Source organism: Pteropus medius, unplaced genomic scaffold (genome assembly GCF_902729225.1).
Source record: "Pteropus medius unplaced genomic scaffold, Ma_sr-lr_union100, whole genome shotgun sequence".
Classification (NCBI taxonomy): Eukaryota; Metazoa; Chordata; class Mammalia; order Chiroptera; family Pteropodidae; genus Pteropus; species Pteropus medius.
The window spans coordinates 21487654-21513119 of record NW_024352787.1 but is presented as its reverse complement, the minus strand read 5'-3'; the positions used below and the strand labels follow the sequence as shown (position 1 = coordinate 21513119).

At 39.8% G+C, this 25466-nt stretch overlaps 1 protein-coding gene across 2 annotated transcripts in view; it reads right to left on the bottom strand.

Annotated features, from left to right (window-relative positions):
* TPST1 (tyrosylprotein sulfotransferase 1) overlaps positions 1–12748 on the bottom strand; it is a 106479-nt gene extending 93731 nt beyond the window's left edge. Inside the window, exon 1 of one of the 2 annotated variants that reach the window (XM_039848983.1) lies at positions 12546–12748. The gene's annotated coding sequence lies outside the window, so the exon portion shown is untranslated. The remainder of the gene's footprint in view (positions 1–12545) is intronic. The other variant, XM_039848984.1, reaches the window with a different exon arrangement.
* Positions 12749–25466: the final 12718 nt, after the last annotated feature.

Below are 25466 nucleotides of genomic sequence, written 5' to 3'. Positions count from 1 at the left end.
CTGCAGAGGTCCCAGGCACTATCCTTGACATTCCTCTTCAAGAACCCATGCATGGACTTACTCGTTGACAGACTCACTCGCTCTGGGCTGTGGTGCTGGGGCAGAGGCTCAAAGAGTGCCAGGGATATATGGGGAGGAACTGAATTATATGACTTAGGGCGAGGACTGGAGGGGCCACTTTCCCCCAGAGAGAAGTGCTGGTGGAGGCCACTGTTCCTTTGTTGGGATCTTCCCAACCAAGTATGCAGACACAGGCGGCTGCTAATCTGAGTCTCCATCAATCTGGCTAACACTGGTCACCCCACCCTGGTGATTCCCTAAGACCATGGCCCACCCAACTCTCAGGCCCACCCAAGCCGACCTTCCCCTGGCATTTCCATACAAATGGCCTGTCATGATCATACTGCAGAGAGTTTGAAAAAGGTTAAAAAAAAAAAAACAAGCAGCATCTGGCCTCAGCATGCCCTGTACCTCTTGCTGAGCAGCCCCAAGCCTGGAATTAACAACAGCTGGCCTTGGTTTGCAACTCAGCCTCTCAAGGCACCTCCAAGCTCAGCATGAGTGGTAGCCATGTACGAATTAATTGGTGGCTCATGCCAGGTGGCCCTGGGCAGGGCACAGGCTGTGGCTGAACTTGACCTATGGCAGGGCCCCTCGAGAACGCCCTGTGCTGGGAATCCTAGGGCTGACTTCAGACCAAGCCAGAGGACAACCCAGGGCCACATCCTAGGACAACACACCCAAATGGAAGACTGGGCAGGCACCAAAGCCTAGAGTTCAAAACACTGGTTATAAGGATGTTCAATGAACTTAGGAGCAGTGTAAGGGAATTCAGTGAGAACTTTAACAAAGAATCAGAAAACATAAAAATGGAAATAGAAAAAAAAAGAAGAATGCAATGACTGAAATGAAGAATATATTACAGGGAATCAACAATAGATTAAATAAAGCAGAGGACTGAATCAGCAATTTGTGAGACAAGGTAGCAGAAAACACCCAATCAGAACAGCAAAAAGAAAAAAGAATCCAAAAAAATAAAGAGAGCTTAAGGGGCCTCTGAAACATAAGCGTAACAACATTCACATCACAGAAATACTAGGAGAAGTAGAGAGTAAGAAACTGAAACCCATTTGAAGAATAATAGAAAACTTCCCTACTCTGGCAAAAATAGACATACAAGTCCAGGATGCGCAGAATCCCACACAAGATGAACCCAAAGAGGCCCACACCAAGACACATCATAATTAAATGCCAAAGGTTACAAAGAGAAACTCTTTAAAGCTGCAAGAGATTAATCAGCTGGGAAAAAAATTGTGTAGGTGATAGAGGCTTTGTTCATTCCTCTTGCGACCAAATCAAAGTTGTGACAGAAACATGGAGCAAACAGCAAGCAAAGCCTGGGATCTAGACGAACATAAGCACTACAACTAGGGAGAGAAATAATTACCAACCTGCAACAGCAGAAGATAGGATGGGGCGGAAGACATGACGTTGCCTGGTCCAGAGCCGCTGAGTGGGACACAGGCTGCAGCAGCGGTAGCCAGCAACTACAGACATGTCTTAAAGGGGCTGTGTCTGCGAGCAGACTTTTGTGGGGACATACCTGCTCACTCTGAGCATCAGTGCCAGGTCAGCTCTATTGGTGGGGAACCAGTGACTTAAAAAGAGACACTGAGTTTTCGGAGCAAGGGCCAGGGGCAAGGATCTCTCCCGGGCAGAAGTGCCGGCAGTATCCATGGTACCTGACGGACCCTTCCCCTTCCCAGTGTGCAGACACAGAGCTGCCATAGCTGAGACGTCACCAAACTGGCTATTAGAGGCTGCTCTACCCAGAAGATTCCCTGAAACTCCGCCTCCCCCGACTCACAGCCCCACCCAAGCCACATCCAGTTGTTTCCTTGGTGAGGCCAGTGCTCCTTGCTTAGCAGAGACTTGGCCTGCAGATGAACCCCTTTCAGGATTCTGCCACTGAACACCTACTACACAAAGCCATGCTAATAAGACCAGGAGACTTAGGAGCTTTGCTTAGTACATAGAAACAGACACAAAAGGCACCAAAAATGGGAAGACAAAGAAGCAGAAACCATATGAGAACAGAGCAGAGATCCAGGAATAATGAATCAAGCAATCCAACAGATGCAGAGTTCAAAACACTGGTTATAAAGATGCTCAATGAACTTAGGGGAAATGTAGATGAACTCGGTGAGAACTTTAACAAAGAAATTAAAAACATAAAAATGGAAATGGAAATTATAAAAGGAAACCAGTCAGAGATGAAGAACACATTATCTGAGATGAAGAATATATTAGAGGGAACCAATAGAGTGAATAAAGAAGAAGATTGAACCATCAATATAGAGGATGGGGAAGCCAAGGTCACCCAATCAGAACAACAACAAAAAAAAGAAGCCAAGAATATAATAACACTTCAAGGAGTCTTTAGGACAAAATTAAGTGTAAAAACATTTGTGTCATAGGGGTACCAGAAAAAAAAAAAAAAAAACAATAAAAACAAGATGTAGAAAAGCTATTTTAAGAAATAATGATGGAAAACTTCCCTAACCTGGTGGAGGAAATATACAAGATCCCAGGAAGCTCAGAGAGTCCTAAAAATCAGGAACCCAAAGAGGCCCACACCAAGACACATCATACTTAAAATGCCAAAGTTTAAATACAAAGAGAAAATCTTAAAAGCAGCAAGAGAAAAGCAGTTAGTTACCTACAAGGGAGCATCCATACGACTTGCAGCTGATTTCTCAAAAGAAACTATGCAGGACAGAAGGCCTTGGCACAAAATATTCGACATGATGAAAACCCAGGATCTACAACCAAGAATACTTTATCCAGAAAAGCTATCATTTAGAGTTGAAGGACAGATAAAGAGCTTCCCAGACAAAAAATGAGCTAAAGGAATTTGTCTTCAACAAGCCAGTATTATAGGAAATGCTGGAGGAACTTCTTTAAGAAAAAAACATGTATCAAAAACAGGAATAAAGAATGGTGATAATTACATTCCTATCCACGAGTACCTCAAATGGAAAAGAATTAAGTGCTCCAATCAAAAGATAGGGTGATTGAAAAAATAAGAAAACAAGACTCCTACATATGTTGCCTAGAAGAGACTCATTTCAGATTAAAAGAGACACATAGACTAAAAGGAAGGGGATGAAAAAAGATATTGCCTTGAGAGATCTAGAGTTGAATGAAATGGGTCAGATAGAGAAAGACAAATATCGCATGATTTCACTTATATGAGGAATCTAAAGAACAAAATCAACAACAACAACAAAAGTGGAAATAAACTCATGGATACAGAGAATATTTAAAGGGATACTAGATGGGGGCGGTTGGAGGGACAAAAAAGGCAAAGGGATTAAGAAGTACAAATGGATAGATGCACAATAGACATGGAGATGTAGAGTGTAGCATGGGGAAGATGGTTAATAATGTAATAAATATGTAAGGGGGAAGAAGGGTACTAGATTTAGTGGGGTGATCACTTTTGGAGTTATGTGGATTTCTGATCACTATGCTATACAACTGAAACTGGTATATCATTGTATGCCAACTATAATTGAAAAAAACTCATTGAATTATACAATGTAAATACAAGAGATTAACTGTCTATTATATTTTTAAAAAGATGGAAAAAATCTAAAATAATAATAATAATAATAATAAAATCAAAGGACAGTAAAGAATTTCTCAGACAAGAAAAAGCTAAAGGAGTTCATCACCACCAGCCCAGTGTTACAAGAAATGTTAAAGAGACTTCTTCTTTAAGAAGGAAAAAGATAAAAGATAAAAAATACATATGATAAGATGGCAATAAGTACATATCTATCAACAATTACTTTAGATATAAATGGATTAAATGCTCCAATCAAAAGACAGGGTAGTGAATGGTTATGAAAACAAAACCCTTAAATATGCTGACTACAAGAGAGCCACTTTGTATCAAAAGACACACAGACTGAAAGCAAAGAGATGGAAAACAATATTTCATGAAAATGGAGACAAACAAAAAGTCAAAACAGACTTTAAAACATGAGACAAAGAGGGACCCAATAATCCCACCTCTCAGTATTTATCTGAACAAATCCAAAACACTACTTTAAAGGGATATGTGAGTCCATATGATCATTGCAGCATTATTTACAATAGTCAAGATATGGAGGCAACCTGGATGTCCATCAATGGATGAATGGATAAAGAAGAGGTGATACATATATACAATGAAATATTATTCAGCCATAAAAAAGAATAAAATCTTGCCACCTGTAACGACATAGATGGACCTAGAAAGTATTGTGCTAAGTGGAGTAAGTCAGGCAGAGAAAAACAAATGCCATGTGATTTCACTTAAAATGTGGAATCTAAAGATCAAAATAAACAGAAACAAACTCATAGATACAGGGAATATTTTGAGAGCTGACAGATGGGAGGGACGTGGAGAAGGTGGGTTAAAAAGAGGAGGAGATTAATAAGTACAAATCGGTAGCTATAAAATAGTCATGGGTATGTAAAGTACACAAGGAATATAGTTGATAATATTGTAATAATTGTATGGTGTTGGATCGGTACTAGATTTATCAGGGTGATCATTTCATAAGTTATATAAATGTCTAATCACTATATAGTACACCTGAAACTAATATAATATTGTATGCCAACTGTAATTGAAAAATAAAAAATTATCAAAAAAAAAAAGAAAAGAGAAATAAGTTAAGACATTTACCTCAAAAGAGAGAGGGAAATAGAAATGACATAAGTTTTCCTTCCCCAGAGAAGCTGAAGAAATATTTGCTGATATGAGGCTTGGATTTCAGAATAAGGGAATCAGGCCCACAAAGCTAAGACAGCATTTAACCATGTATGCCAAAGCAACAACAACAACAATAATGCATAATAAGAAAATCAAGTAGTACTTCTGAGAGATAATAATATTAATTATAATTTTTGTTTCTATTTTTCTTTTGTTTTTGTTTCTTTTGTTTTGAAGAAGTCCGAACGAAGAATTTTTTATATAATTAACTAAAGTTATCTTCATATTTTATAGACTCTCATAAGATTCGGTTCCTGACAGAATGATAGGAGTTAAGTTTTGCCAGTTTCATAAATTCAAGTCATGGAAATAACATTGCTTTTATAAATTAAGGTTGTTAATACAATTCTAAAGTAAGAACACCTGTTCTGAATTTCAGATTTCTATCAGAACCAGAGGAATAGAGGGCTTTTGAATGAGAAAGTAAAAAGATATGCCAATTTGACACTATTTCATTAAACTAAAAGCTGTGTAAATGCAGAAAAAGAATATACTACACAGGAAGGGCCTATGTTGATGCACTAAAATCCAAGAAACATATTAATACTATTACATGAGAGAAAAAAAGTGATACAAAACAAATTAATAAAAATGAGAAAGAAGTGACAACTCGCACCACAGAAATAGAAAGGATTATAAGGAAATACTACAACTAAATGCCAACAAATTGGACATCCTGGAAGAAACGAATACATTCCTAGAAATAGATAATCTTCCGAGGTTGAATCTGGAAAAAACTGAATATCTGAAGAGACTGATAACTACTAACGAAATCAAATCAGTAATCAAAAAACTACCAGCAAACAAAAGGCCTGAACCAGATGGCTTCACAGATGAACTTTACCAAACATTGCAAAAAGAATGAACACCTATCCTTCTCAAACCATTCCAAAAATTGAAGAGAAAAGGCTCTGAAACTCATTTTACAAGGCTGGCATTACTCTGATACCAAAACCTGACAAAGACACTACAAAAAAAGAAAATTGTAAGCCAGTTTCCATGATGAACACAGATGCAAAATTCCTCAGTAATATAATAGCAAACTGATTTCAGCAACACATTTAAAAGATCATGTACTATGATCAAATGGGATTTACTCCTGGAATGCATGGTTGGTTCTATATCCACAAATCAATTAATGTGACACACCACAAAAACAAAATGAAGGATAAAAATCATATGGTCATAGGTGCAAAAAAAGCATCTGACAAAATCCAGCACCCATATATGATAAAAACTCTCAGCTAAGTGGAAACAGAGAGAACATACCTCAACATAACAAAGGCTGTATAGGACAAACTCATAACTAACATCATACTCAACAGTAAAAAGCTAAAAGTCTTCTCTTTAACATCAGAAACAAAACAAGGATGTCCACTTTCACCTCTTTTATTCAACATTGTATCACAAGTCCCAGTCACAGCAGACAAGAAAAAGAAATAAAAGGCATCCAAATTGGAAAGGAAGACGTAAAACTGTCATTATTTGCAGATGGCGTAATACTATATACAGAGAACACTAAAGATTCCACCAAAAAACTGCTGGAACTAGTAAATGAATTCAATAAAGTCACAGGATATAAAATTAATATTCAGAAATCAGATGAATTTTTATATACCAATAATGAACTGTCAGAATGAGAAATTAAGAAAACAACATCATTTACAATTGTATCAAGGAATAAATTTAAACCAGAACGTAAAAGATCTGTACTCAGAAAATTATAAGGCACTGAACAAAAAAATGAAGACAATACAAATAAATGGAAGCATATACCCTGCCCATGGACAGGAAGAATTAACATTGTTAAAATGTCCATACCACCCAAAGCATTCTATAGATTCAATGCAATTCCTATCAAAGTACTAACGGCGTTTTTCACAGAACTAGAGCAAATGATCCTAAAATTTATATGTAACTCCGAAACACTCCCAAAGAGCCAAAGCAATACTGAGAAAGAACAAAGTTGGAGGTATTGCGTTACCTGATATCAAACTGTACTTCAAGGCTAGAGTAATCAAAACAGCATGGTATTGGCATAAAAACAGACACATAGATCAGTGGTATAGAACAGAGAGCCCAGAAATAAACCCACACTTATATAGTCAATTAACCTATGATAAAGGAGGCAAGAATATACAATGGGGTAAAGACAGTCTATTCAATAAGTGGTGTTGGGAAAACTGGACAGATACATACAAAAAAAAAAACAAAACTGGACCACCTTCTTACACCAGATATAAGAATAGACTCAAAATGGATTAAATACTTAAATACAGAACCCCAAACCATAAAACTCCTAGAAAACATGGGCAGGAAACTCTTTAGCATCGCTCTTAGTCACATTTTCCTTGATATATCTTCTCAGGCAAGGGAAACAAAAGAAAAAATAAACGAATAGGACTACATCAAACTAAAACGTTTTTGCACAGCAAAGGAAACCATCAACAAAACGAAAAGGTGACCTACTGAATGGGAGAAGAAATCTGCCAGATACATCTGATAAGGAGTTAATATCCAAAACTTATAAAGAACTCATACAACACCCCCCAAAAAAATCCAATTAAAAAATGGATAGACATTTCTCCAAAGAGGATGTACAGGTGGCCAATGGACATATTAAAAGATGCTCAATGTCACGAATTATCAGAGAAATACAAATTAAAACCACAATGAGAAATCACCTCACACCCATCAGAATGGCTGTCATCAATAAATCAACAAACACCACGTGTTGGCGAGGATGTGGAGAAAAAAGAACCCTGGTGCATTGTTGGTGAGACTACAAACTGGTGCAGTCGCTATGGAAAACAGTATGTAGTTTACTTAAAAAATTAAAAATATGACTCGGCAATTCCACTTCTTGGAATTTATCTGAAGAAATCCAAAGCACTAATTTGAAGATATATGCATCCCTATGTTCGCTGCAGCAATACGAGTAGTAGCCAAGATGTGAAAGCAACCTAACTGTCCATCCATGGACAAATGGATAAGGAAGATGTGGTACATAAATACAGTGGAATATTACTTGGCTGTACAAAAGAATGAAATCTTACCATTTGCAACATCATGGATGGACCTAGAGAGTATTACGCTAAGAGAAATAAGTCTGACAAAGAAAGACAAATACCATATGATTTCACTTATATGTGGAATCTAAAGAATAAAATAAATGAATAAACAAAACAAAAACAGCCTCATAGATACAGAGAAGAAACTGATGGCTGCCAGATGGGAGTGGGGAATTGGGAAGCTGGTTGAAAAAATTTAAGGGAATAAGAAGTACAATTGATAGTTACAAATAGTCACAGGGATGTAAAGTGCAACATAGGGAATACAGTCAATACTGTAATAACTACTATGGTGCCAGGTGGGTACTAGACTAATCGGGGATCACTTCTGAAATTATACAAATGTCCAACCACTGTACTGTACATTTGAAACTAATAGAAAATAATACTGAATGACAACTGTGGTTGAAAAAATAAAATTAAAAAATAATATTTTAAATGAAAGACAAATTAAGACATCCCTAGTTAACAAAACTGAGAAAATTCATCACTGGAAGAGATGTTGTACAAGAACAAAGGGGGTCCTTAAGACATGAAAATGAAAAGACACTGGTCAGTATACAAAATCTACATAAAGAAATAAACAGCACCAATAAAGATAACTACATAGATAAAAACAAAAGATGGTATAAACATTTTTCTTTGTAACTCTTTTGTTTCTATCTGAATTAAAAGACAATTGCATTAAGCAATAATTTTAAAACTGTCAGTGGATTTTTAACATAAAATACATAATTTGATTTACAAAAAGAAGGGGAAATGAACAGAATTCTATTAAAATAAAGTTTCTGCATACTATTGAAATTAAGTTGGCATTAATCTGAAGTAAATTATTTTAAGATATTAATTGTAATCACCAGGAAAATAAAGAAAAGTCATGATAAAAGAAATAAGCTAATTAAAATATATACTAGGAAACGTCTATTACAAAAGAAGGCAATAATGGAGGAATAAACTAAGAAAACATAAAGACATATAGAAAACAAATAACAAAATGGCAAATGCGAATCCTAATGTACTGGTAATTATATTAAATGTAAATGGGTTAAACACTCAAGAGGCAAGACCAACCATGAAAATATGAGTGAACTATTAAGCAGCTACCCAAGAAACAGCTGGTCACCTTCCAAAAACATGAATTCAAGATGTTTTACATTATTTACCAAACTGATTAATTCAACCAATTTTTATTCAGTTTCTAAAATATACTAAGTACTGTGCATGGCTGTGACAAAAAGATAAAGCATTGTGATATTGTGATATAATAAAAATTATAGAATATATATTAGGTCTTCATTCCTGATGTACAGAGCTCCTATAACCCTTGGGATTTCTTGATAGGGATGGGAGAAGTGTCTTGTTAAAAATAAGCTCCTTTAAACCGTATCTTGGAGGAAGGGGGCTGGATGGCAAAGAAACCAACCCCTGACCTCAGAGAAGGACAAAGGGGCTGTAGATTAAGTCAATTACCAGTGGTCAATGATTTAATCAATTAGGCCTGTGTAATAAAGCTTTTATAAAAACCCTAAGGGTTTGGAGTGCTTCCAGGATGGTGAACAAATTTAGATGCTGGGAGGGTGGCACGCCCAGAGAAGGCCTGGAAGCTCCAGGCCCCTTCTACATATCTTGTCCTCTGCATCTCTTCCATTTGGCTGTTACTGAGTTATAGTCTTTATAATAAATGGGTAATGATAAGTAAAGAGCTTTTCTGAGTTCTGTGAGCCTGAGTTCCTTGATCTGTGAGGTCTGTACTCACTCTAGGTAGTTAATGTCATAATTGAGTTAAATTGTAGGAAACCCAGTTGGTGTCTGAAGAGTTGGAGAACTGCTTAATGTGAGGGGAAAATCCACACATCTGGTGTCAGAACTGTTGTGTGTAGTGTCGAAGAAACAGTAGTTTACCTTTAGGCATGGTCCCTGACCTCTAACTCTTAATCTTAAGAAAAATGGACCCATGAGAAATAATATAAATAAAATGTGATAAATACTTTAATAGGTACATGTACTTTAATAAGGTACACATACAAAGTACCAGGAAAGTAGGCAACTAACCATGCCAACAAAAGTGACATTTACTTTGATTTTTAAAGGATGAGTTAAATATTATAATTCCTTAGAGTTTTACCACTTCCTCTTTGTGCTTTCAACCAAGCTCTCAGCCCTAGCTGCATATTACCGTCACATGGGAAGCATTTTTTAAATGATAGGGTCTGGCCTGACACTAGACCAACTGATTCAGAATCTCTGCTGATGACTTGAGCCCCTCATCCTTACTCTTTAAACTCTCCCAAGGTGGTTTTAAAGTAATGCCTAGGTTAAAAATGACTGACTCTGACTCTGTTCAGGCAAAACATGGCCAAGGCCTCAGCCAATCTTCTGAGGAGAGAAAGAAAAGAATTTCAGGTATAAACAATAGGATCTATGATGGACTTAATGTCAGGAGAGAAGATTCTAAGGTTTCCAGAGTGAAGACCTTAAAATAGGAGTGTTAGTATATATGCTTGAGGGGGCTATGACTGAGGGAAGGGAAAGGAAAAAATAACTAAGCTTGAAGTACCAAGTATCCAACTATATTTATCCACTTAGCAGATGAAAATAAGGAACGCCTAAGACCTAAAGTTCAAGAAAAATGGGGACTGGATACACATCTTTGAAAACCATAAATATAAAGGTGCTATTTGAAGCCATGAAAGGAAGTGTAATTAGAAAGGAAATTAGAGTGAATAGAGAAAAGAACCAAAAGTAAAACCCTAAGGAACACCACATTAATCCAGGGGAAAAAAATGAAGTACCAGGGAAGGTTTTTTTGTTTGTTTTGGATGGTAGAAACCTGAGTGCGTATGCAAAGCTGAGAAAAAAGTTAGAATGTAGAGGGAGATCAGATGTTAACCTCAGAAATGAGGACCACTGTTCCTCTGAAAAAAGACCAGAAATCAGATAGGAACAGGAATAGAGAAAAATGACAGACCCTTAAGAGTTCAGGGCTGATGCCCGATTTCTTCTGTGAAGTAGGAAGCAAAATAAGCAATGGAGAAAAGTTGAGTAGGACAGAGTTAGAGAAGAATGGTAAATATCTATAAGCAACCATTTAGGTTTTAGTGCGTAAGAGGAACCAGAGTAAGTCAAAGCATGTGAGAGTAAATTTGCCATCCAGAAGTTTAGAACAGCAACAGTTCAGTTACATGATTTTCTCCAGCCTGCTCTGGAGATCCCAGGAGCAGAAAAAAGCCAACTGTTTGATTCATCCCGGCTTGGAGACCATCATAATGAATGTGGCAAGAATAGCTTGAAGCCAATAACATTGCTTTTATTATTTTTAAAAGCCAAATTTATATTACTCTTTGGAAAAATGGACTGTAGCTATTTCCTCTGATAGCCAGAAAGTGTGGGTGTTGAAGTGGAGGGAGGGGGGATGGTGATTACTCTTAGAGGATGTCAGAACTGTCCCTCCTAAGCATTTTTTGTTCCCTTCAGTTGATTCTAAGAAATCCAAACTTGATTCCACCAGACTCCTAAAGGATGAAAATTCACTGCAGGACTGGACTATCCAGCTGAGAGATAAACACATTAAACACTTCTTACATACAATGCTCATAGTAGGTTCCGGCTCTTCCCCTTAAAAAAAAAGGTTCAGTAAACGTGGATGGGGAGAGGGGAAAAAGGGGGTAATTAAATTGCAAAGCTAAGGCTCCTTTACAAAGCCAATTAATATAAAACAATACATATAAAATATGGTAAAACATAAAATACATAACACAAAGATTTATTCAGTCCTCTGTATAAATGCAGTGAATAAATAACTGACAATCTAATCTCTTTATCACACTTGAAGTTACTAATTCGTCCTGCCATTTTACACACCACTTTGGATACCAGACCTCCTCTGGAAGGAGGTCTAAAAGACTAACGTGTGAACATCCACCATGTGCCAGGCCTACTGTGTGCCACACTCATGGCAAGGCACTTTACATGTTAAAGACGAATTAAGATGTCAAAACTATAGGTCTGGCATACAGGAGAGAAAGTGTCTGAAGGGTTAGGTGTACAAGAAAGGAAGAAGTGTTAGGGACTGTGGTCGATTAAAGCGAAGGGAGAAGAGGTGAGTTGGAAAAGGAAGGCATCTGGGAGCAAATGGGCAAGACTCAGGGAACGTGGGGGTAGGAGGATGAAATGTAGAGTACATGGTATAAGGGGCAGCGATAGTAGTAAGCCTGCGGAAGCGAAGCCCAGGTAGAGGTGAGGACAAAAATCCGATCCCGGAGGGTTGGGGTTTACTCCCCGGAAGGCGCCCGAAAAGACTGCAGGGGCTGGGACGCGGTGTCAGCGCCGCGAAAAAGAAGAAAAGAGGCGGGTAAGGGGCGGGAGGCAGACCCTAGCGAAGCCAGAGACCCGGAAACGCTGACGCTCGGGGAAGTGGGGGTGCATGCAGCAGCCGACCATGCCACAACGTGGAGGTCCGCGCTTGGGGGGCGGGGCTGGACTACTGGCCCGGGGCGGACCGGGAGAAATGCCAGCAGGAGGCGACATGGGACCAAGGGATGCCAGGATGGAGCCTGCTGGGGCTCGAAGCCAGGTGGACGGCGGCGGACGGACAGCGGAGCCAGCTGGTGTTCCAAGCCGAGCCGCGGCAAGCGCGGCTCCCCTCTTACCTGGGATGAGTGAGGAGCTGCCGCGCCGCCTCCCCAGCATCCTGGGCTCAGCCACCTCTCCCACCGCCCTAGGTGGGGGCCATTCTGCTCGTCCCAGGAGCCCGCCCTCACCGCCAGGCGCCAGCAGCTGCCAGCCCAGCCTGGCCACGCGGAGCAGCGCCGACGCAACCCACGCCCGCAGCCGCCTCAGCAGCGACTCCCGCTGTCGCCGACTCAGCGACTGCTGCCAGCTTCCCAGGCGGGCGCGGAATCACACGCGTACGGCGATTGGCTGCCTGGCGCCCGGCCGGGCGATGTGTCGGTCTCTCTGATTCGTGGGTTCCACGGGCTACACCGAGGGAGGCGGGTTCGGAATTGCGCCCTGTCCCAAAGGCGCTGAGGGGCGGGGGTCCGTCATACGTCAGGGCCGAGCGTGTGCCCCCGCGTCCCTGTGTTTGCGCGCTCCTCCTTGAGACTCCCGGGGCGCCACCCGCCTGTGTTGGTTGTTACTCGAACAACCGTGTGCCTAGCCCGGCTGCCGAGGAGCCGTGCGCAAGTTGCAGTTCCCGCGCAGCCCCAACCCTTCACGTGGGTTGCCTTCATCCATGAAACCCTGGGAAAGGGCAAGAAAAAGAGCTTTTCCAGGAACATTCCTCCCTCCCCCCCACCCCGCCCTCGCGCGCTTGTCCACTACCTCAAGTACCAACCTCTGTGCACGCTACTGGCGGAGGAACTTTCGTCTTAATGGAGATAACTCACAAATGCAAAAATCAAAGTCAAACAATATTCCATTGCACACAAAAGCGTGAATACTGCCCCTACTACAGGGGAGGAGAACTGATACCTGAAAGAGAAGTGAAAACTAGGAAAGAATACGGTAAAGAGGGAAGGGAGCCGATGGGGAGAGGGCTGAAATATCACAACTGAAAATCAACTTCACATTTACAATTATTTCTGTGAAAACGAATAAAGGAAACCTCATTTATAATGAAGTTGGGAAGCCTCGAAGGAGACGAGCTCAGACACAAATCACTGCACCTTGCAGACTCCGAGAGGAAGCTAAGGGGTTCCCATCAGGAAGATGCTACTTTACTACCCCAACAAGAGGAAGATTTTCTTCTTACTCAGCAACAACGCAGCCAATGAGCAGCTATCACCACCCTGAACTCTTGCTGTCCTTCAGTGGACTTTCTATTATTCCTGAATACGCCTGTATTGCTGGTAAAATAACAATTTTATTTTTAAGGTTGGTACTCCCTACAGGCATATTCATACCAGTCTCTATCAAAGCAATTATTTCAACTCTGAACACAGATTGGAGAAAGCATCCATTTACGAATCCAACACCTATGTTCAAAATCGCTGTCAACCGTCCTGAAAAGATTTTTGTTATCTAAAGAATGGGGTCTATAGAATATGTACCTTAGGGAGTTACTGTAAAAATCAAATGAGGTCCACACAAAACCTTGTACACCAATGTTCATAGCAGCGTTATTCATAAGAGACAATAGAATGGAAACAAACCAGATGTTTATCAACTGATTAAACAAAATGAGGCATATCCATACAATGAAATACTATCCATTCACAAAAAGGAATAAAGTTTTGACACATGTTACAACATGAATGAATCTTGAAAATATTATGCTAAGTGAAAGAAGCTAGTCACAAAAGACCACATATTGTATGAGTTCATTTATGTGAAATGTCCAGAGTAGGCAAATCCATATAGACAAAGAGTAGATTAGTGGATGCCTTAGGCTGAGGAGATTGAGGGAAAATGGGAAGTGATAGCTATTGGGTATGGGATTTCTTTTGGGGTGGTTGATGAAAATGTTCTAAAATCGATTGTGGTGCTGGTTGCACAATTGTATGACTATGCTAGAAATCATTGAATTGTGTATTTTAGGTGAATTTTGTGGTATATGAATTATATCTCAATAAAGCTGTTATTTTTAAAAAAGATCAAATGAGATAGCAAACCTCTGAAAGCCCTTAGCTATAGTGCTTCTCTAAGGGTTCAGTATATCTAAATTGATTTTTTTCTTTATTCAGTTAGCAAACTCTTTTAAGCAATTTGATCTGAGGTAATTTAAAGAAACATCCACCATATTTTTCTTTGGAACATTAAGTCAAATGAAAATGATTTGACCCAACATGCTTTGGGGTGGTAGAAATGGGGCAGTAGGATTACAAAGCTGATCGAAAGAAACTGAGTGAGGTCAGCAAGTTGAGAACAAAGAGAAAGGGAAGGAAGGAGATAGCACTCTACAAGACGATTATAGATAGCTCCAAAGTCATTTAACCAGCTTTTAATGTTAAAGGCTACGTCCCGTTCCACCTCTGCATTCCAGACCCCTTTAAGAAAAGAGCTCACCATGACCTGAGTAAGCTGAAGCCACTGTCAGCACCATTGGACATTAATCCCATAAAAACAGCTCCTGCCATCCTCTTCACAAACCGGAAAAAAAAATAGCTCTCTGAGATGACCTCCACACGCCCAAAAACTACTTTACTTACCTACACAAAAGACTTCACAAAAGAAATGAGTTGCTGGGTTGGGGGGATGGAGACAGCATTTGTATCTCACATATTAAATTCTGAGAAAGATTCTAGATGAGTGTAAGAACAGGAGACACACATGCCTTCAGTGAAATCTGGCAGGGAAATTGGCTCCCTACCTGTCACATGGCAGGATGTTTCCATTAGCATGATAGCTTCAGGTGGCCCTGGGGCCACACCGTAACAAGCAGCCAGAAGCTCGATCTGAAGCAAAGCTCAGGGTCTTTTGGGAACAAAACTTTTCTGCTTTCCAAATCTACCCTCAACTCATAGAGTGTGAGGGGGAGCAGAGTTTTGCCGCCTCAAATATGCCTTTTTTTGGATATTATTTTAAGTTGGTTATTTTTAACCAAAGACTCAAAAAGAATCTTCAACTTTTCTCCCAACTGCCTAAAAGAATTTAGATAGAAGATCTGCTCCAGGAAAAGAGCTATCATCATAGATAATTGTATTTTAATATGAACTAGTATGTAATAAACAGGGAAGGACCTTTGATCAAGGTCCTCTCTGTGTCCCATTGTTAAAGGTGGTCCAGCAAACATTTGTTTACCAAACATTTGAATCCTTCCTCCCCTTTGAGGCCCCACCCCTTAACTCAAGATGGCAAATAAGTCTCAACTGCTCAATTTGTCCTCAGGCCCCATGTTCTTATAGAATCCTGGCACATATATATGTAAAATTTGGTTATTTTCTCCTGTTAATCTGTCTCATGTCAATTTGATTATTACACCAGTCAAAAGAACTAAGAGGGGAGAGAAATTTTTTCCTTCCTCACAGAACTAATAAGAAAAAAGACTCAAAAATATACTCTTAAGTGAAGAAAACAAAGTTAAAAACAGCCTGCATAATATGTCCATTGTGTTTTTAAGTACGCACGCATGCACACACATGCTTGTGTTTTCAGAGACGATCTCCAGAAAGATGCACAGTAAACTGACAACAGTGGTTGTTTCTGGGAGGGAAACTGAGGGACTTGGGCACAGGAGTAGAAAAGAGATTTATTTTTCACTGTATACTCTTTGGAATTTTATGCCATGTGCTTGGATTACCTATTCAAAATGAAAAAAAGTGAATAAATTCATAACTTTTTTTTAAAAAAGGAACTCTCTCCTGGAAAACTCACTGTTTAAGCCTATATGGACATCTAGTTCACATGACATTCCTATTTCTCTGTGTAATTTAATAAGCTTCATATTGATTACATATATTCTGAACACTTCACATCTATTATTCCCTCTCAGCCTCACCTTTTCCAGGTGATAGCTCAGACTCAGATAACCTCACCTGAGAGTATAGACAGCTTTGCCCCCTGACCAATAGGAAATTCTAAAGGCTCAGAGATTGTTTCTTCCAAACAGCCTAGACAACGCCAGCAGGCCCAAGAAAAGAAGGGAAATGGACAAGTGCTGACACCCCATTGAGAGCCCAGAAGTCGCTGTCCTCCAAGCCAGTCTTTGTACAGCTTCTGCCTCAGGGATTCATCTCCCAGGAAGAAGGCTCACCCAAAGGTAAATGAGGACCCCTTACTACAGTAATCTCACCCCCTAGAAGGAAAATGTTTGTGCGACACACCTAGGAACATTCAGACTTTGAGGAGAACTGAAGAGACAGCACAGCACTTTTATTTCTTGGGGGTGGGGGCAGGTGTGGGCTTTGATTTGATTTTTGGAAGGACAAAAGTTGCAGATCTTCCTTCATGGCATTTCCATTCTTGAATCTGGCATATAGAGAGGATAGTGCAGAGGTGGGAGGTGGGATTGGGGCCCTCAGAAATGGAAAATTGGAGAAGAGAGCAATGCAAGATCTCACTTTTTTAGTCTCTACCCCAGCCCAAAAGAGTTGGAAATGAGGGTCAGGAATAAGGGTTTTGGACACAGAAAAAAGAAAGGACAGGATATCTTTGCAATGCAAGTGCAGAAGCAGAGACCTTTTAGAGAGCACAAACATGGCTGTGGGAAGAAGTGAGGACAAAGGGAGTTCTTAAGGGTAAAGGCAGAAATGGTGATGACAGAAGATGGTTTGTTTGCTGCCCCTCTGTCTTGTTCCAAGCACAGGTGCTAATTGAATGAATGGATGGGTGAATGAATGGATTAGTAAAAGCTGCAGCTATCAGTGATGGCCAATAGGGCAAAGCAGAGAGGGACACAGGGAAGAGAAGAGGGAATTCCAGAGCCAAAGTTCCTTCATGGGGAATTGAGGGTGAACTTTCACTTGACTTAAAGTGACCCAAAAGCCCTGGCTGACTTGGGATAATATAAAACACTTACCTGCAAAAAGCACCAAAGAGCCAATGAGCTGCAGGAGACAACTTCACAATTCTCTTGAAACTTGTGGGATAGAGGAATTTGAGACAAAAAGAAAATGGTGATACAACTTAAAGAAAAAGAAAAAAAAATGAGCATACCTCCTCACTTTCCTCACCCCTAGATCCAGGAAAACTGGCTAGGTCAGGCCCCTCAGCCACATCATCATTTTAAAATGAGAATCCAGCCCAGCCTATGAGCAGGCATTTTCCAAATGGTTACACAGAATTTCTGCACCTTCCAAAAATACCTCTTCATGCGACTCCTGCCAGGGAGGGAGGGCCACATGCCCAAACTGTAAACAACCAACTGGGCTTCCTGAGCCCAGGAGCTGCCACCCACATGCTCTGCAGACCCCCTGATACAGGAAATGCCCACTGCTCCATGGGTAAAGCCAGCCAGACAGCTACTGGTACTGAGCCAAAGACGAGGAGCAAAGCATCCCCTAGTTCCATGTGTGACAAGAGATCAAATGACTTCCAGGAGTGGTTTCCAAACCTAGCTATGCCTATAAACCACCTGTACAGCTTTGCAAAATAAATGCCAGGCTTCTTGTTAGTTTTATGAGGTAGAAGCTCTGGGAAACGGGGATGGGAGTAGTGACTAACTAGGAAGTAGCACAAAAGAGACTTAAGAGAGGCTATTTCATGATATTCTGTTTCCTGACCTGGGAATTACCTGACTTGTTCATTTTGTGAAAATTCATCGCACTATTCACACACGTGTACTTTTCTGTATGTTTGCTATACTTCATTTTTTTAAAAAAGATCCCAGATAAATTCTACTTCTCTGCTGGATTTGAGAACCACTGAGTCAGAGATCCAGGTTAAGAGCTTTGGGTTACACTAGTAATGCTGGGTGCTTTTGAGTATGGGCTGGAGTTGATAGAGGTGTCTGCCTCTCTTCTGACCTACAGGTAAGTGGAAGGACAGAGGTGGGAGATATTCTTGGAAGCAGCCAGCTCTTCTCTGCCCACAGATGCTGACTAGTGATACCAGTGCAGACTAGGAACAGCTGCCAAGCCTAGTGACTTATTCTGCACTACACCTCTTGGACAGGGCTTCCTTAGGCCCCTGTGACCTGGTCAAAAGGGCCATTTTCTCCTGGGGCTTGGTTTCCCTCCCTGGGAAGGGAGAGAAAGACTGCAAAGAGACTGCAAAGACTATGAGCTTCTTGCCACCCTTACTGGTCCCTTTCCCAGGGCAGGCAGCTTCTATGAATGATCTGCTACTCCCAGCAGGATCTAGAGGACTCCAGCACAATGTCCTGAGCCCAACACTGTTGTAGGCTCTGAAGACAAGCAGTGAACAAGTCAGTCTCTGGTGCACAGATGGGTTTATATTTTAATGTAGAGCCTGATATTTAATTACATATGAAAGGGATCAGAATATGCTGCCTCAAAATATGCCACTGTGGCATAAGGATTATTTTGAGTTGAAGGCAATTAAGAAACAGAAAACACAGGAATTCTTTGTCCTCTTTTCTGCCTGAAGCAAAGCATTAATTTCCTTTTTGTAAAATAAATTTCCATTTGTAAAGGGCTAGACTTAGAGGAAAGAGGAGTGAAAATTGATGGAAGAAATATCAATAATTTAAGAGATGCCGATAACAACATCTTACTGGCAGAAAGCAGCAATGATTTGAAATCATTTCTGATGAAAGTGAAAGAAAAAAGTGACAAAGCAAGACTGCCTTTGAACATCAAAAAGACAAAAATCATGACTACGGAAGAAATACCCAACTTTATAATAGACAATGAAGACATTAAAATTGTTAAAAGATTTTGTTTACCTTGGTTCAATCAATTCAAATGCAGACGGCAGCCTAGAAGAGAAGGCAGAGACTTGGAAGGGCAGCAAAGGAAGAATCAGAGAAGATCACCAAGAGCAAAGATGTGTGTCATTAGCGACCAGAGCTAAGATCATCCATATCCTCGTATTCCCAATTACTATGTACTGAAGGGAAAGTTGGACAGTAAAGAAGGCTGTTAGGAAGAAAAATTGATTCATTTGAAATATGGTGTTGTAAGAGGATTCTGTGGATACCTTGGGCCACCAGAAAGATAAACAAGTGGATCCTAGAGCATATTAAGCCCAAAATATCACTGGAGGCAAAAATGACAAAACTGAAGTTATCCTACTTTGAGCCCATCACAAAAAATCAGGGTTCTTTGGAAAAGACAATGATGTTGGGAAAAATAGAAGGCAGCAGAAAAAGAGGAAGACCAAATATGAGATGAACTGACTCCATAAAAAAAACCATAGGCAAGAATCTAGGGGAGGTGGGCAGGGTTTTTGAGGACAGGACATTGTGGGCATCACTCATTCTTAGGGTCGCCAGGGAACACAAAAGTGCCCCCTCTAATCAGTAAGAGGAGAACAACTTGAGGATAACTCTTATCACCTTATCACCACTAAATAACCCTTATCTTCCATTAGTTTGCCACATATACTTAACTTACCACACTTTACTGCTCATAGAAGCCTAAAACCTCTTCTTCCCTTTTCCCTATTAAGTTAAGAATATAAACCTTTAATTCTAGCCACTTAAGGAGCCAGCTACTTCCTTTGTAACCTTTTACCAAGTGTCCAACTATTGATTCACCAATTATTAACATTTGCTTAATCTCTCCCTCTCAATAGATATGTAGATAGATGATAGCTGGATAGATAGATAGATAGATAGATAGATAGATAGATAGATAGATATAGATATATAATTATCATTATTGTTATTGAACCATTTGAGAATATATTACAGACATCATGTCTTGTGTTCTTTTACCCCTAAATACCTCATTGGTATCACCTAAAAGCAAGGACACTCTCTTATACAATGATCCAATGAAGAAAATTTAACCTTGATATACTATTATGTAATATAGTCTATATTCAAATTTCCCCAGTTGTACCAATTATGTCTTTTACAGCTATTTATTCCTTTGAATCTGTATGTTGCATTTAGTTGTTATATCATGTCACTTCAGTCTATTTTAATCTGGAATAGTTCCTCAATCTTTGTCTTTTATTCTTGAGGCACACTAGTTATTTGTAAAATAGCCTTCATCTTGAATTTGTCTTCTGTCTAAGGTAATACATTTGGGGGCTGTAATGTCCCAGAAGTGATATTGTGCCTTTCTCAGTATATCACAGCAGGAGGCACACAAAATCAGTTTGTCCCATTATTGATGATGTTAATTTTGATAATCTGTTTAAGGCAGTGTTCACCAGTTTTCTTCACTGTGAAGTGACCATTTTTCCCTTTGTAACTTATAAGTAATCTGTTGAAATTACTTATTATTTCAGAGACTGTGGAAATATCATATTCCCTTTCTGATAATGATTCCTGCGTGGCACTGCTGTGCTTGCTAGTCATTCAAGGAAAGTAGAGCTGTCCTGTGCCTAGAGGCTGAGGTGCTGGAGATCATAGAGCCAGGTAGGGCAGAAAATGAAAAGCAACTGGCACAGAAAACTGTGCAGAGAACAGAGAAGGCAATCTGAATGCTATGCAGGGAGTCGAGCTGTAGCTCACTGAGTTGTGGATGGTAGGTACCCCATGTCCCTTCAGTGCCACCAGGCAACACAGGGCTTGCCCAGTAGTTCTGGCTCTTCTCCAGGATCATGCTTTGGAGAAGGACCAGTTGTCAGGAAACAAGGCTGTTCTTACCTCCTTATTTCCTGGTGGCCCTGGATGATCCAAGGGGGAGGGGAGTGCGCCAGAGGCATTATTTCCAGAATATTTCCAGAGGCCTAGCAAATCTGAAGGGTTCTAAAACAGTGGACTGGGCCGAGCTCTCCTAGCCAGGTTTGCCTGTTTGCTCTGCTCCTTGCAAATATTTGCTATGCTGTTGGAAACAACCCTGGGCTGGCAGTCAAGGTGGAATGGAGAAGGTGCATACCCACAGGACACATACAGCCCTGAACAAATTGGCCATGAGTTCTTGAACGTCTGATGACAAGTACATTAGTTTCCTGTGGCTGCCATAACAAATTACCACAAACCAGGTAGCATAATCCAACAGGAATTTATTCTCTTATTGTTCTGTAAGTCAGAAATTGGAAATCAAAGTATCAGCAGGGCTGTGCTCCTTCTGCAGTTTCGAGAAAGGGAGAATCCTTTCTTGCCTCTATCAGCTTCTTCTGGCATTTCTTGGTTTCCTTGACTGCATTCTCCAATTTCTGCCACTGGGGTCACATTGCCTCCTTCTCTCTCTTGTAAGGAAATCTGTCATTGAATTTCTAGCAGGATCCTGGGAACATCAAGATAATTCAGAATGATCTTACAGCGAGATCCTTAACTTAATCATATCTTCAAAGACCTTTTTTCCAAATAAGTTTACATTTATAGGTTCTGGAGGTTAGCATATATTTGGGGGAAACTGCCATTCAACCCACTACAGAAAATATCCATGTGCTCTCTTCCCTTCTGTACAAATGTTAATTTTCCACATGTTTTTCTGAATGAATCCTATATTGGTAGTTAGAAGTCATTAAAGTAGTCCCTGATAGCTGTTTTGACCCTAACCAAATATTTTTATCTTCCCCTGCCACACACGCACAAAATATAACTACACACAGAGATTTACACATTGTATATAGGCACTTGTACAGAAAATATGCATGTATGCTGTATTCATTCATTCAACACATTTATTGAATGCCTACCATGGGCCAGGCCCTGGGTAGTCACTGGAAACACAACAGTACTGCCTATTCTCTTGACTGTTTTGTAACTACTAATTTGTACTTAATACTTTCACCTTTTCACCCAGCCCCCCCAACCTCCTTCCATCTGGCAATCATCAGTTTGTTCTCTATTTATTAGACAGAAGTTTAATCATGAAACATTGGTCATGAAATAACATTATTTGATTTTTTAAAAGCAATTTTTAAATATAATGATGATCTGGAGTTCTAAGATAATTTTTGTGCAAATATTTCCAAATGTTGAAAAAAACTGACCTTTAATTAGTTTGGAGAATATGAGGAAATAACTTCAAATATTTTTCTGTAAATCTTTCATCATATTTAAACATAGCAGAGCACAGGGATGCTGGAACACCAAGATGCTGAAAATCATTGCTGCACTCACCAATGTGATATTGTGCTATAATAAGAAATATATATATTTAGACTTTGTTCTAGGCTCCTTGCACAGAACTCCTAAAACACTTGTCTTTTCGTGAGGATAAGAGTAAGAAGAGCATCTTTTGTTATGCATAATAAGCTGTTTTCAACCACACAAGTTTAAGTTACTGAGTACCTAGATAGCTTTGGATTGGAAGTTGGTTGCCAAAGGAACCAACCACCTCATCAGAGAGTTGGAACTTTTAGCCCCATTTCCCAAACTCTGGACTGACTGATCCTCAATTGGTAAGGGCTTAATCAATCATATCTATGTAATAGAATCTCCATAAAACCTTAAACAAATGAATTTGGAGAGCTTTCAGATTAGTGAACACATCTCCATGCCGGAAAGGTGACATACCCCAAACTACATGGGGACAAGAGCTTGGGATCCTTCCAGGCCTCACATTTCACCTGGCTGTTTATTTTGTATACTTTGTAATGTCCTTTATAGATAAAGTGCTTCCATGAGTTCTGTGGACCCCAAGAAGAAAGATTCATTTGATGTGAATTCCAAGAAGGAATTTATCTGCTGAGATGGACTTCCCATGATCAACCAAGGGCCCAAATTTTATAAATAATAAGTGCCTAGCAGCCATTCACTGACAGAGGCTTTTCACATACTTTGTATACTGGTAAGAACCTCAGACTGACCAATGGACTAAGACCTGCCCAGTCCAATCAGAACTGGTCCAGAATGACCAGTTAGGACACATAATGCTGATCAATCAGGACTGTATGATTCAGACCAACCAGAACTAATTTGGATACCTCATTTACATAAAATAGTCCTAATTGGGAACCTAGGCAGGAACTTCCTCTATAAATTGTCTTGGCAGAGCACAATTTAGGTTTCTAGCTGCATCTGTATCTCCTGGGCTACAGCTCTTTTTGCTCAAATAAATGCTTTTTTACTCTTTATTACAGTCTAAAATTAATTTTGGTTTATATTTCCGTGATCATTTTAGCAAATTATCTAACCTGAGCAGGGGGTTGTGGGAACCTGTTATCTATAGCCAGTCAAGTATGGAACGCCCAGACTTGCAAATGGTATCTGAAATGGAAGTCAGTCTTGTGGGACTGAGCCCTTAATCTGTGGAGTCAGCATTAAGTCCAGGCAGTTAGTGTCAGAACTGAATTAAATTGCAGGACACGTAAGTGGTGTCTGCAAAGACTTGAAGAATTGCTTGGTGTGGAAATCCCACACATTTAGTGTCAGAAGCGTGGTGAGTAGAGAAATTGTTTTCATTTAGGTAGAGTAACACATAATATGTCCTTAACAAATGTTTCTTGAATAAATCCTTGATATTTTAGGCAATTATCCCATCCGCCTTAAAGCTAATGAGTGAGTTTCCTTGCTCTGGCAGTGAACTAAAAGCTGCTATATTGCCAAACAGGCATTTCTTGACTAAAAACTGTGTAGCATTCTGCTAGTTTTTCTTTCATTCTAACTTTTTAAAAATTACATCTTGAGTGACTAAGAAGTAGATCATCTCATAGACCAGAGCTTCCAATATAAGCCAGTATCTTGGCTATTACTAGCCCTTCACATTTTCATATAAATTTAGAATCAGCTTGTCAAAATTGTTAAGAAACGTTGAGATTTTGATAAGGATTATGTATAATCTATAGATCAATGTGGGGAGAATTAATCTTTATAATATTGAGTTTTCCAATCCATGAACATGATATATTTCTCCAGACTTATACATAGATTAATGAATGAAAAAGAAGGCATGATAATGGTAAGATTGTTGTCTCAGTGGACCCCCATAGAAATGACTGGCTGCCACTACTCGCCCTCTAGTTACTGCCCCTGTTTCTTGTTTCCTGCTTCCAAGCTGCCAGGTTATCATGTAACTTTGTCCCCTGCCCACAGCTGATTGGTTCAAGCTAATCCAATGAGAGCCTTGCCATGGATTTTTGGACCAGAGGCTGAAAAAGAACTGAAACAGACTCTTTGGGTGTTTGAAGTTGTTAGAATATAAAACTTAGGAGCTTTTCTGCAACCATGTCTCAGATCACATGAACTAAAGGGCTGGAAGCAAGCACATTGCTTAGAAAAAGGGGAAAAGCTCAGAGACACTGTTGGTGTTTGAGTCTCTGGCTCCATATAATTTTTGAGCCCCAAGTGCATTCTTGCTCATGGATTTCAAAAGACCCATTATCTAAGAGATCCATGGGTTCCAAGAGTCTATTTTTCCTTATAATAATTCCATCTTTAGGCTTAAACTAGTTTGAGTTGGGTTTCTGTAGCAACCAAGAGTCCTAATTAATGTAGGAGGGTAAACTTAAACCAGCATTCTCAAATATATTTCAGGTAAGCCGGCCTGGGCACATGGCTTTAATAGGCTCACAGTTTGGATTGCACTCCATTGGTGTCCCTAGACAGAGCCTTCTCTAACATGGACCAGCAACTGGCAAACAACTTTTGTTCTCTTTCTCTGCAGGAATTTTAGCACTTCTGCTTGGGATAGATAATCTGAAGTGGTCTCCCTTAACCTCTTTTTTTATGCAGGATTTATCTATGTAAATACTTGTCTTACTTTTATGTTTGGATTCCAAACTTTGAATTTAATTACCGTATTTGTCATTAAGATTAACCAGATGATCACTCTAAGGCTGTTGTAGACATAACTGGCAAAAGCCGCATATGTCAAGAGCCCCCCAAAATAAGATGCAAACACAAGATGAAACTTTGAGAGAAATACTAAAAATCTTCACTACTTGTGTCTCTCTTCATAATTTCCCTATAAACATGAGGCATAGGGTGTTACAGTGATAGAGGGGTAAAATTCTGAATTTGGGGGAGATTGGAGGGAATACTGTGATGCAGGTAAAGGGTTTTCCTATATATATGCAAACAGCCCTCAATTTTGCTAAATTCAAGTCTTGAACAATCTACACTTTCATACATTTCACACACTATACACTGACAGACCTAATGCACT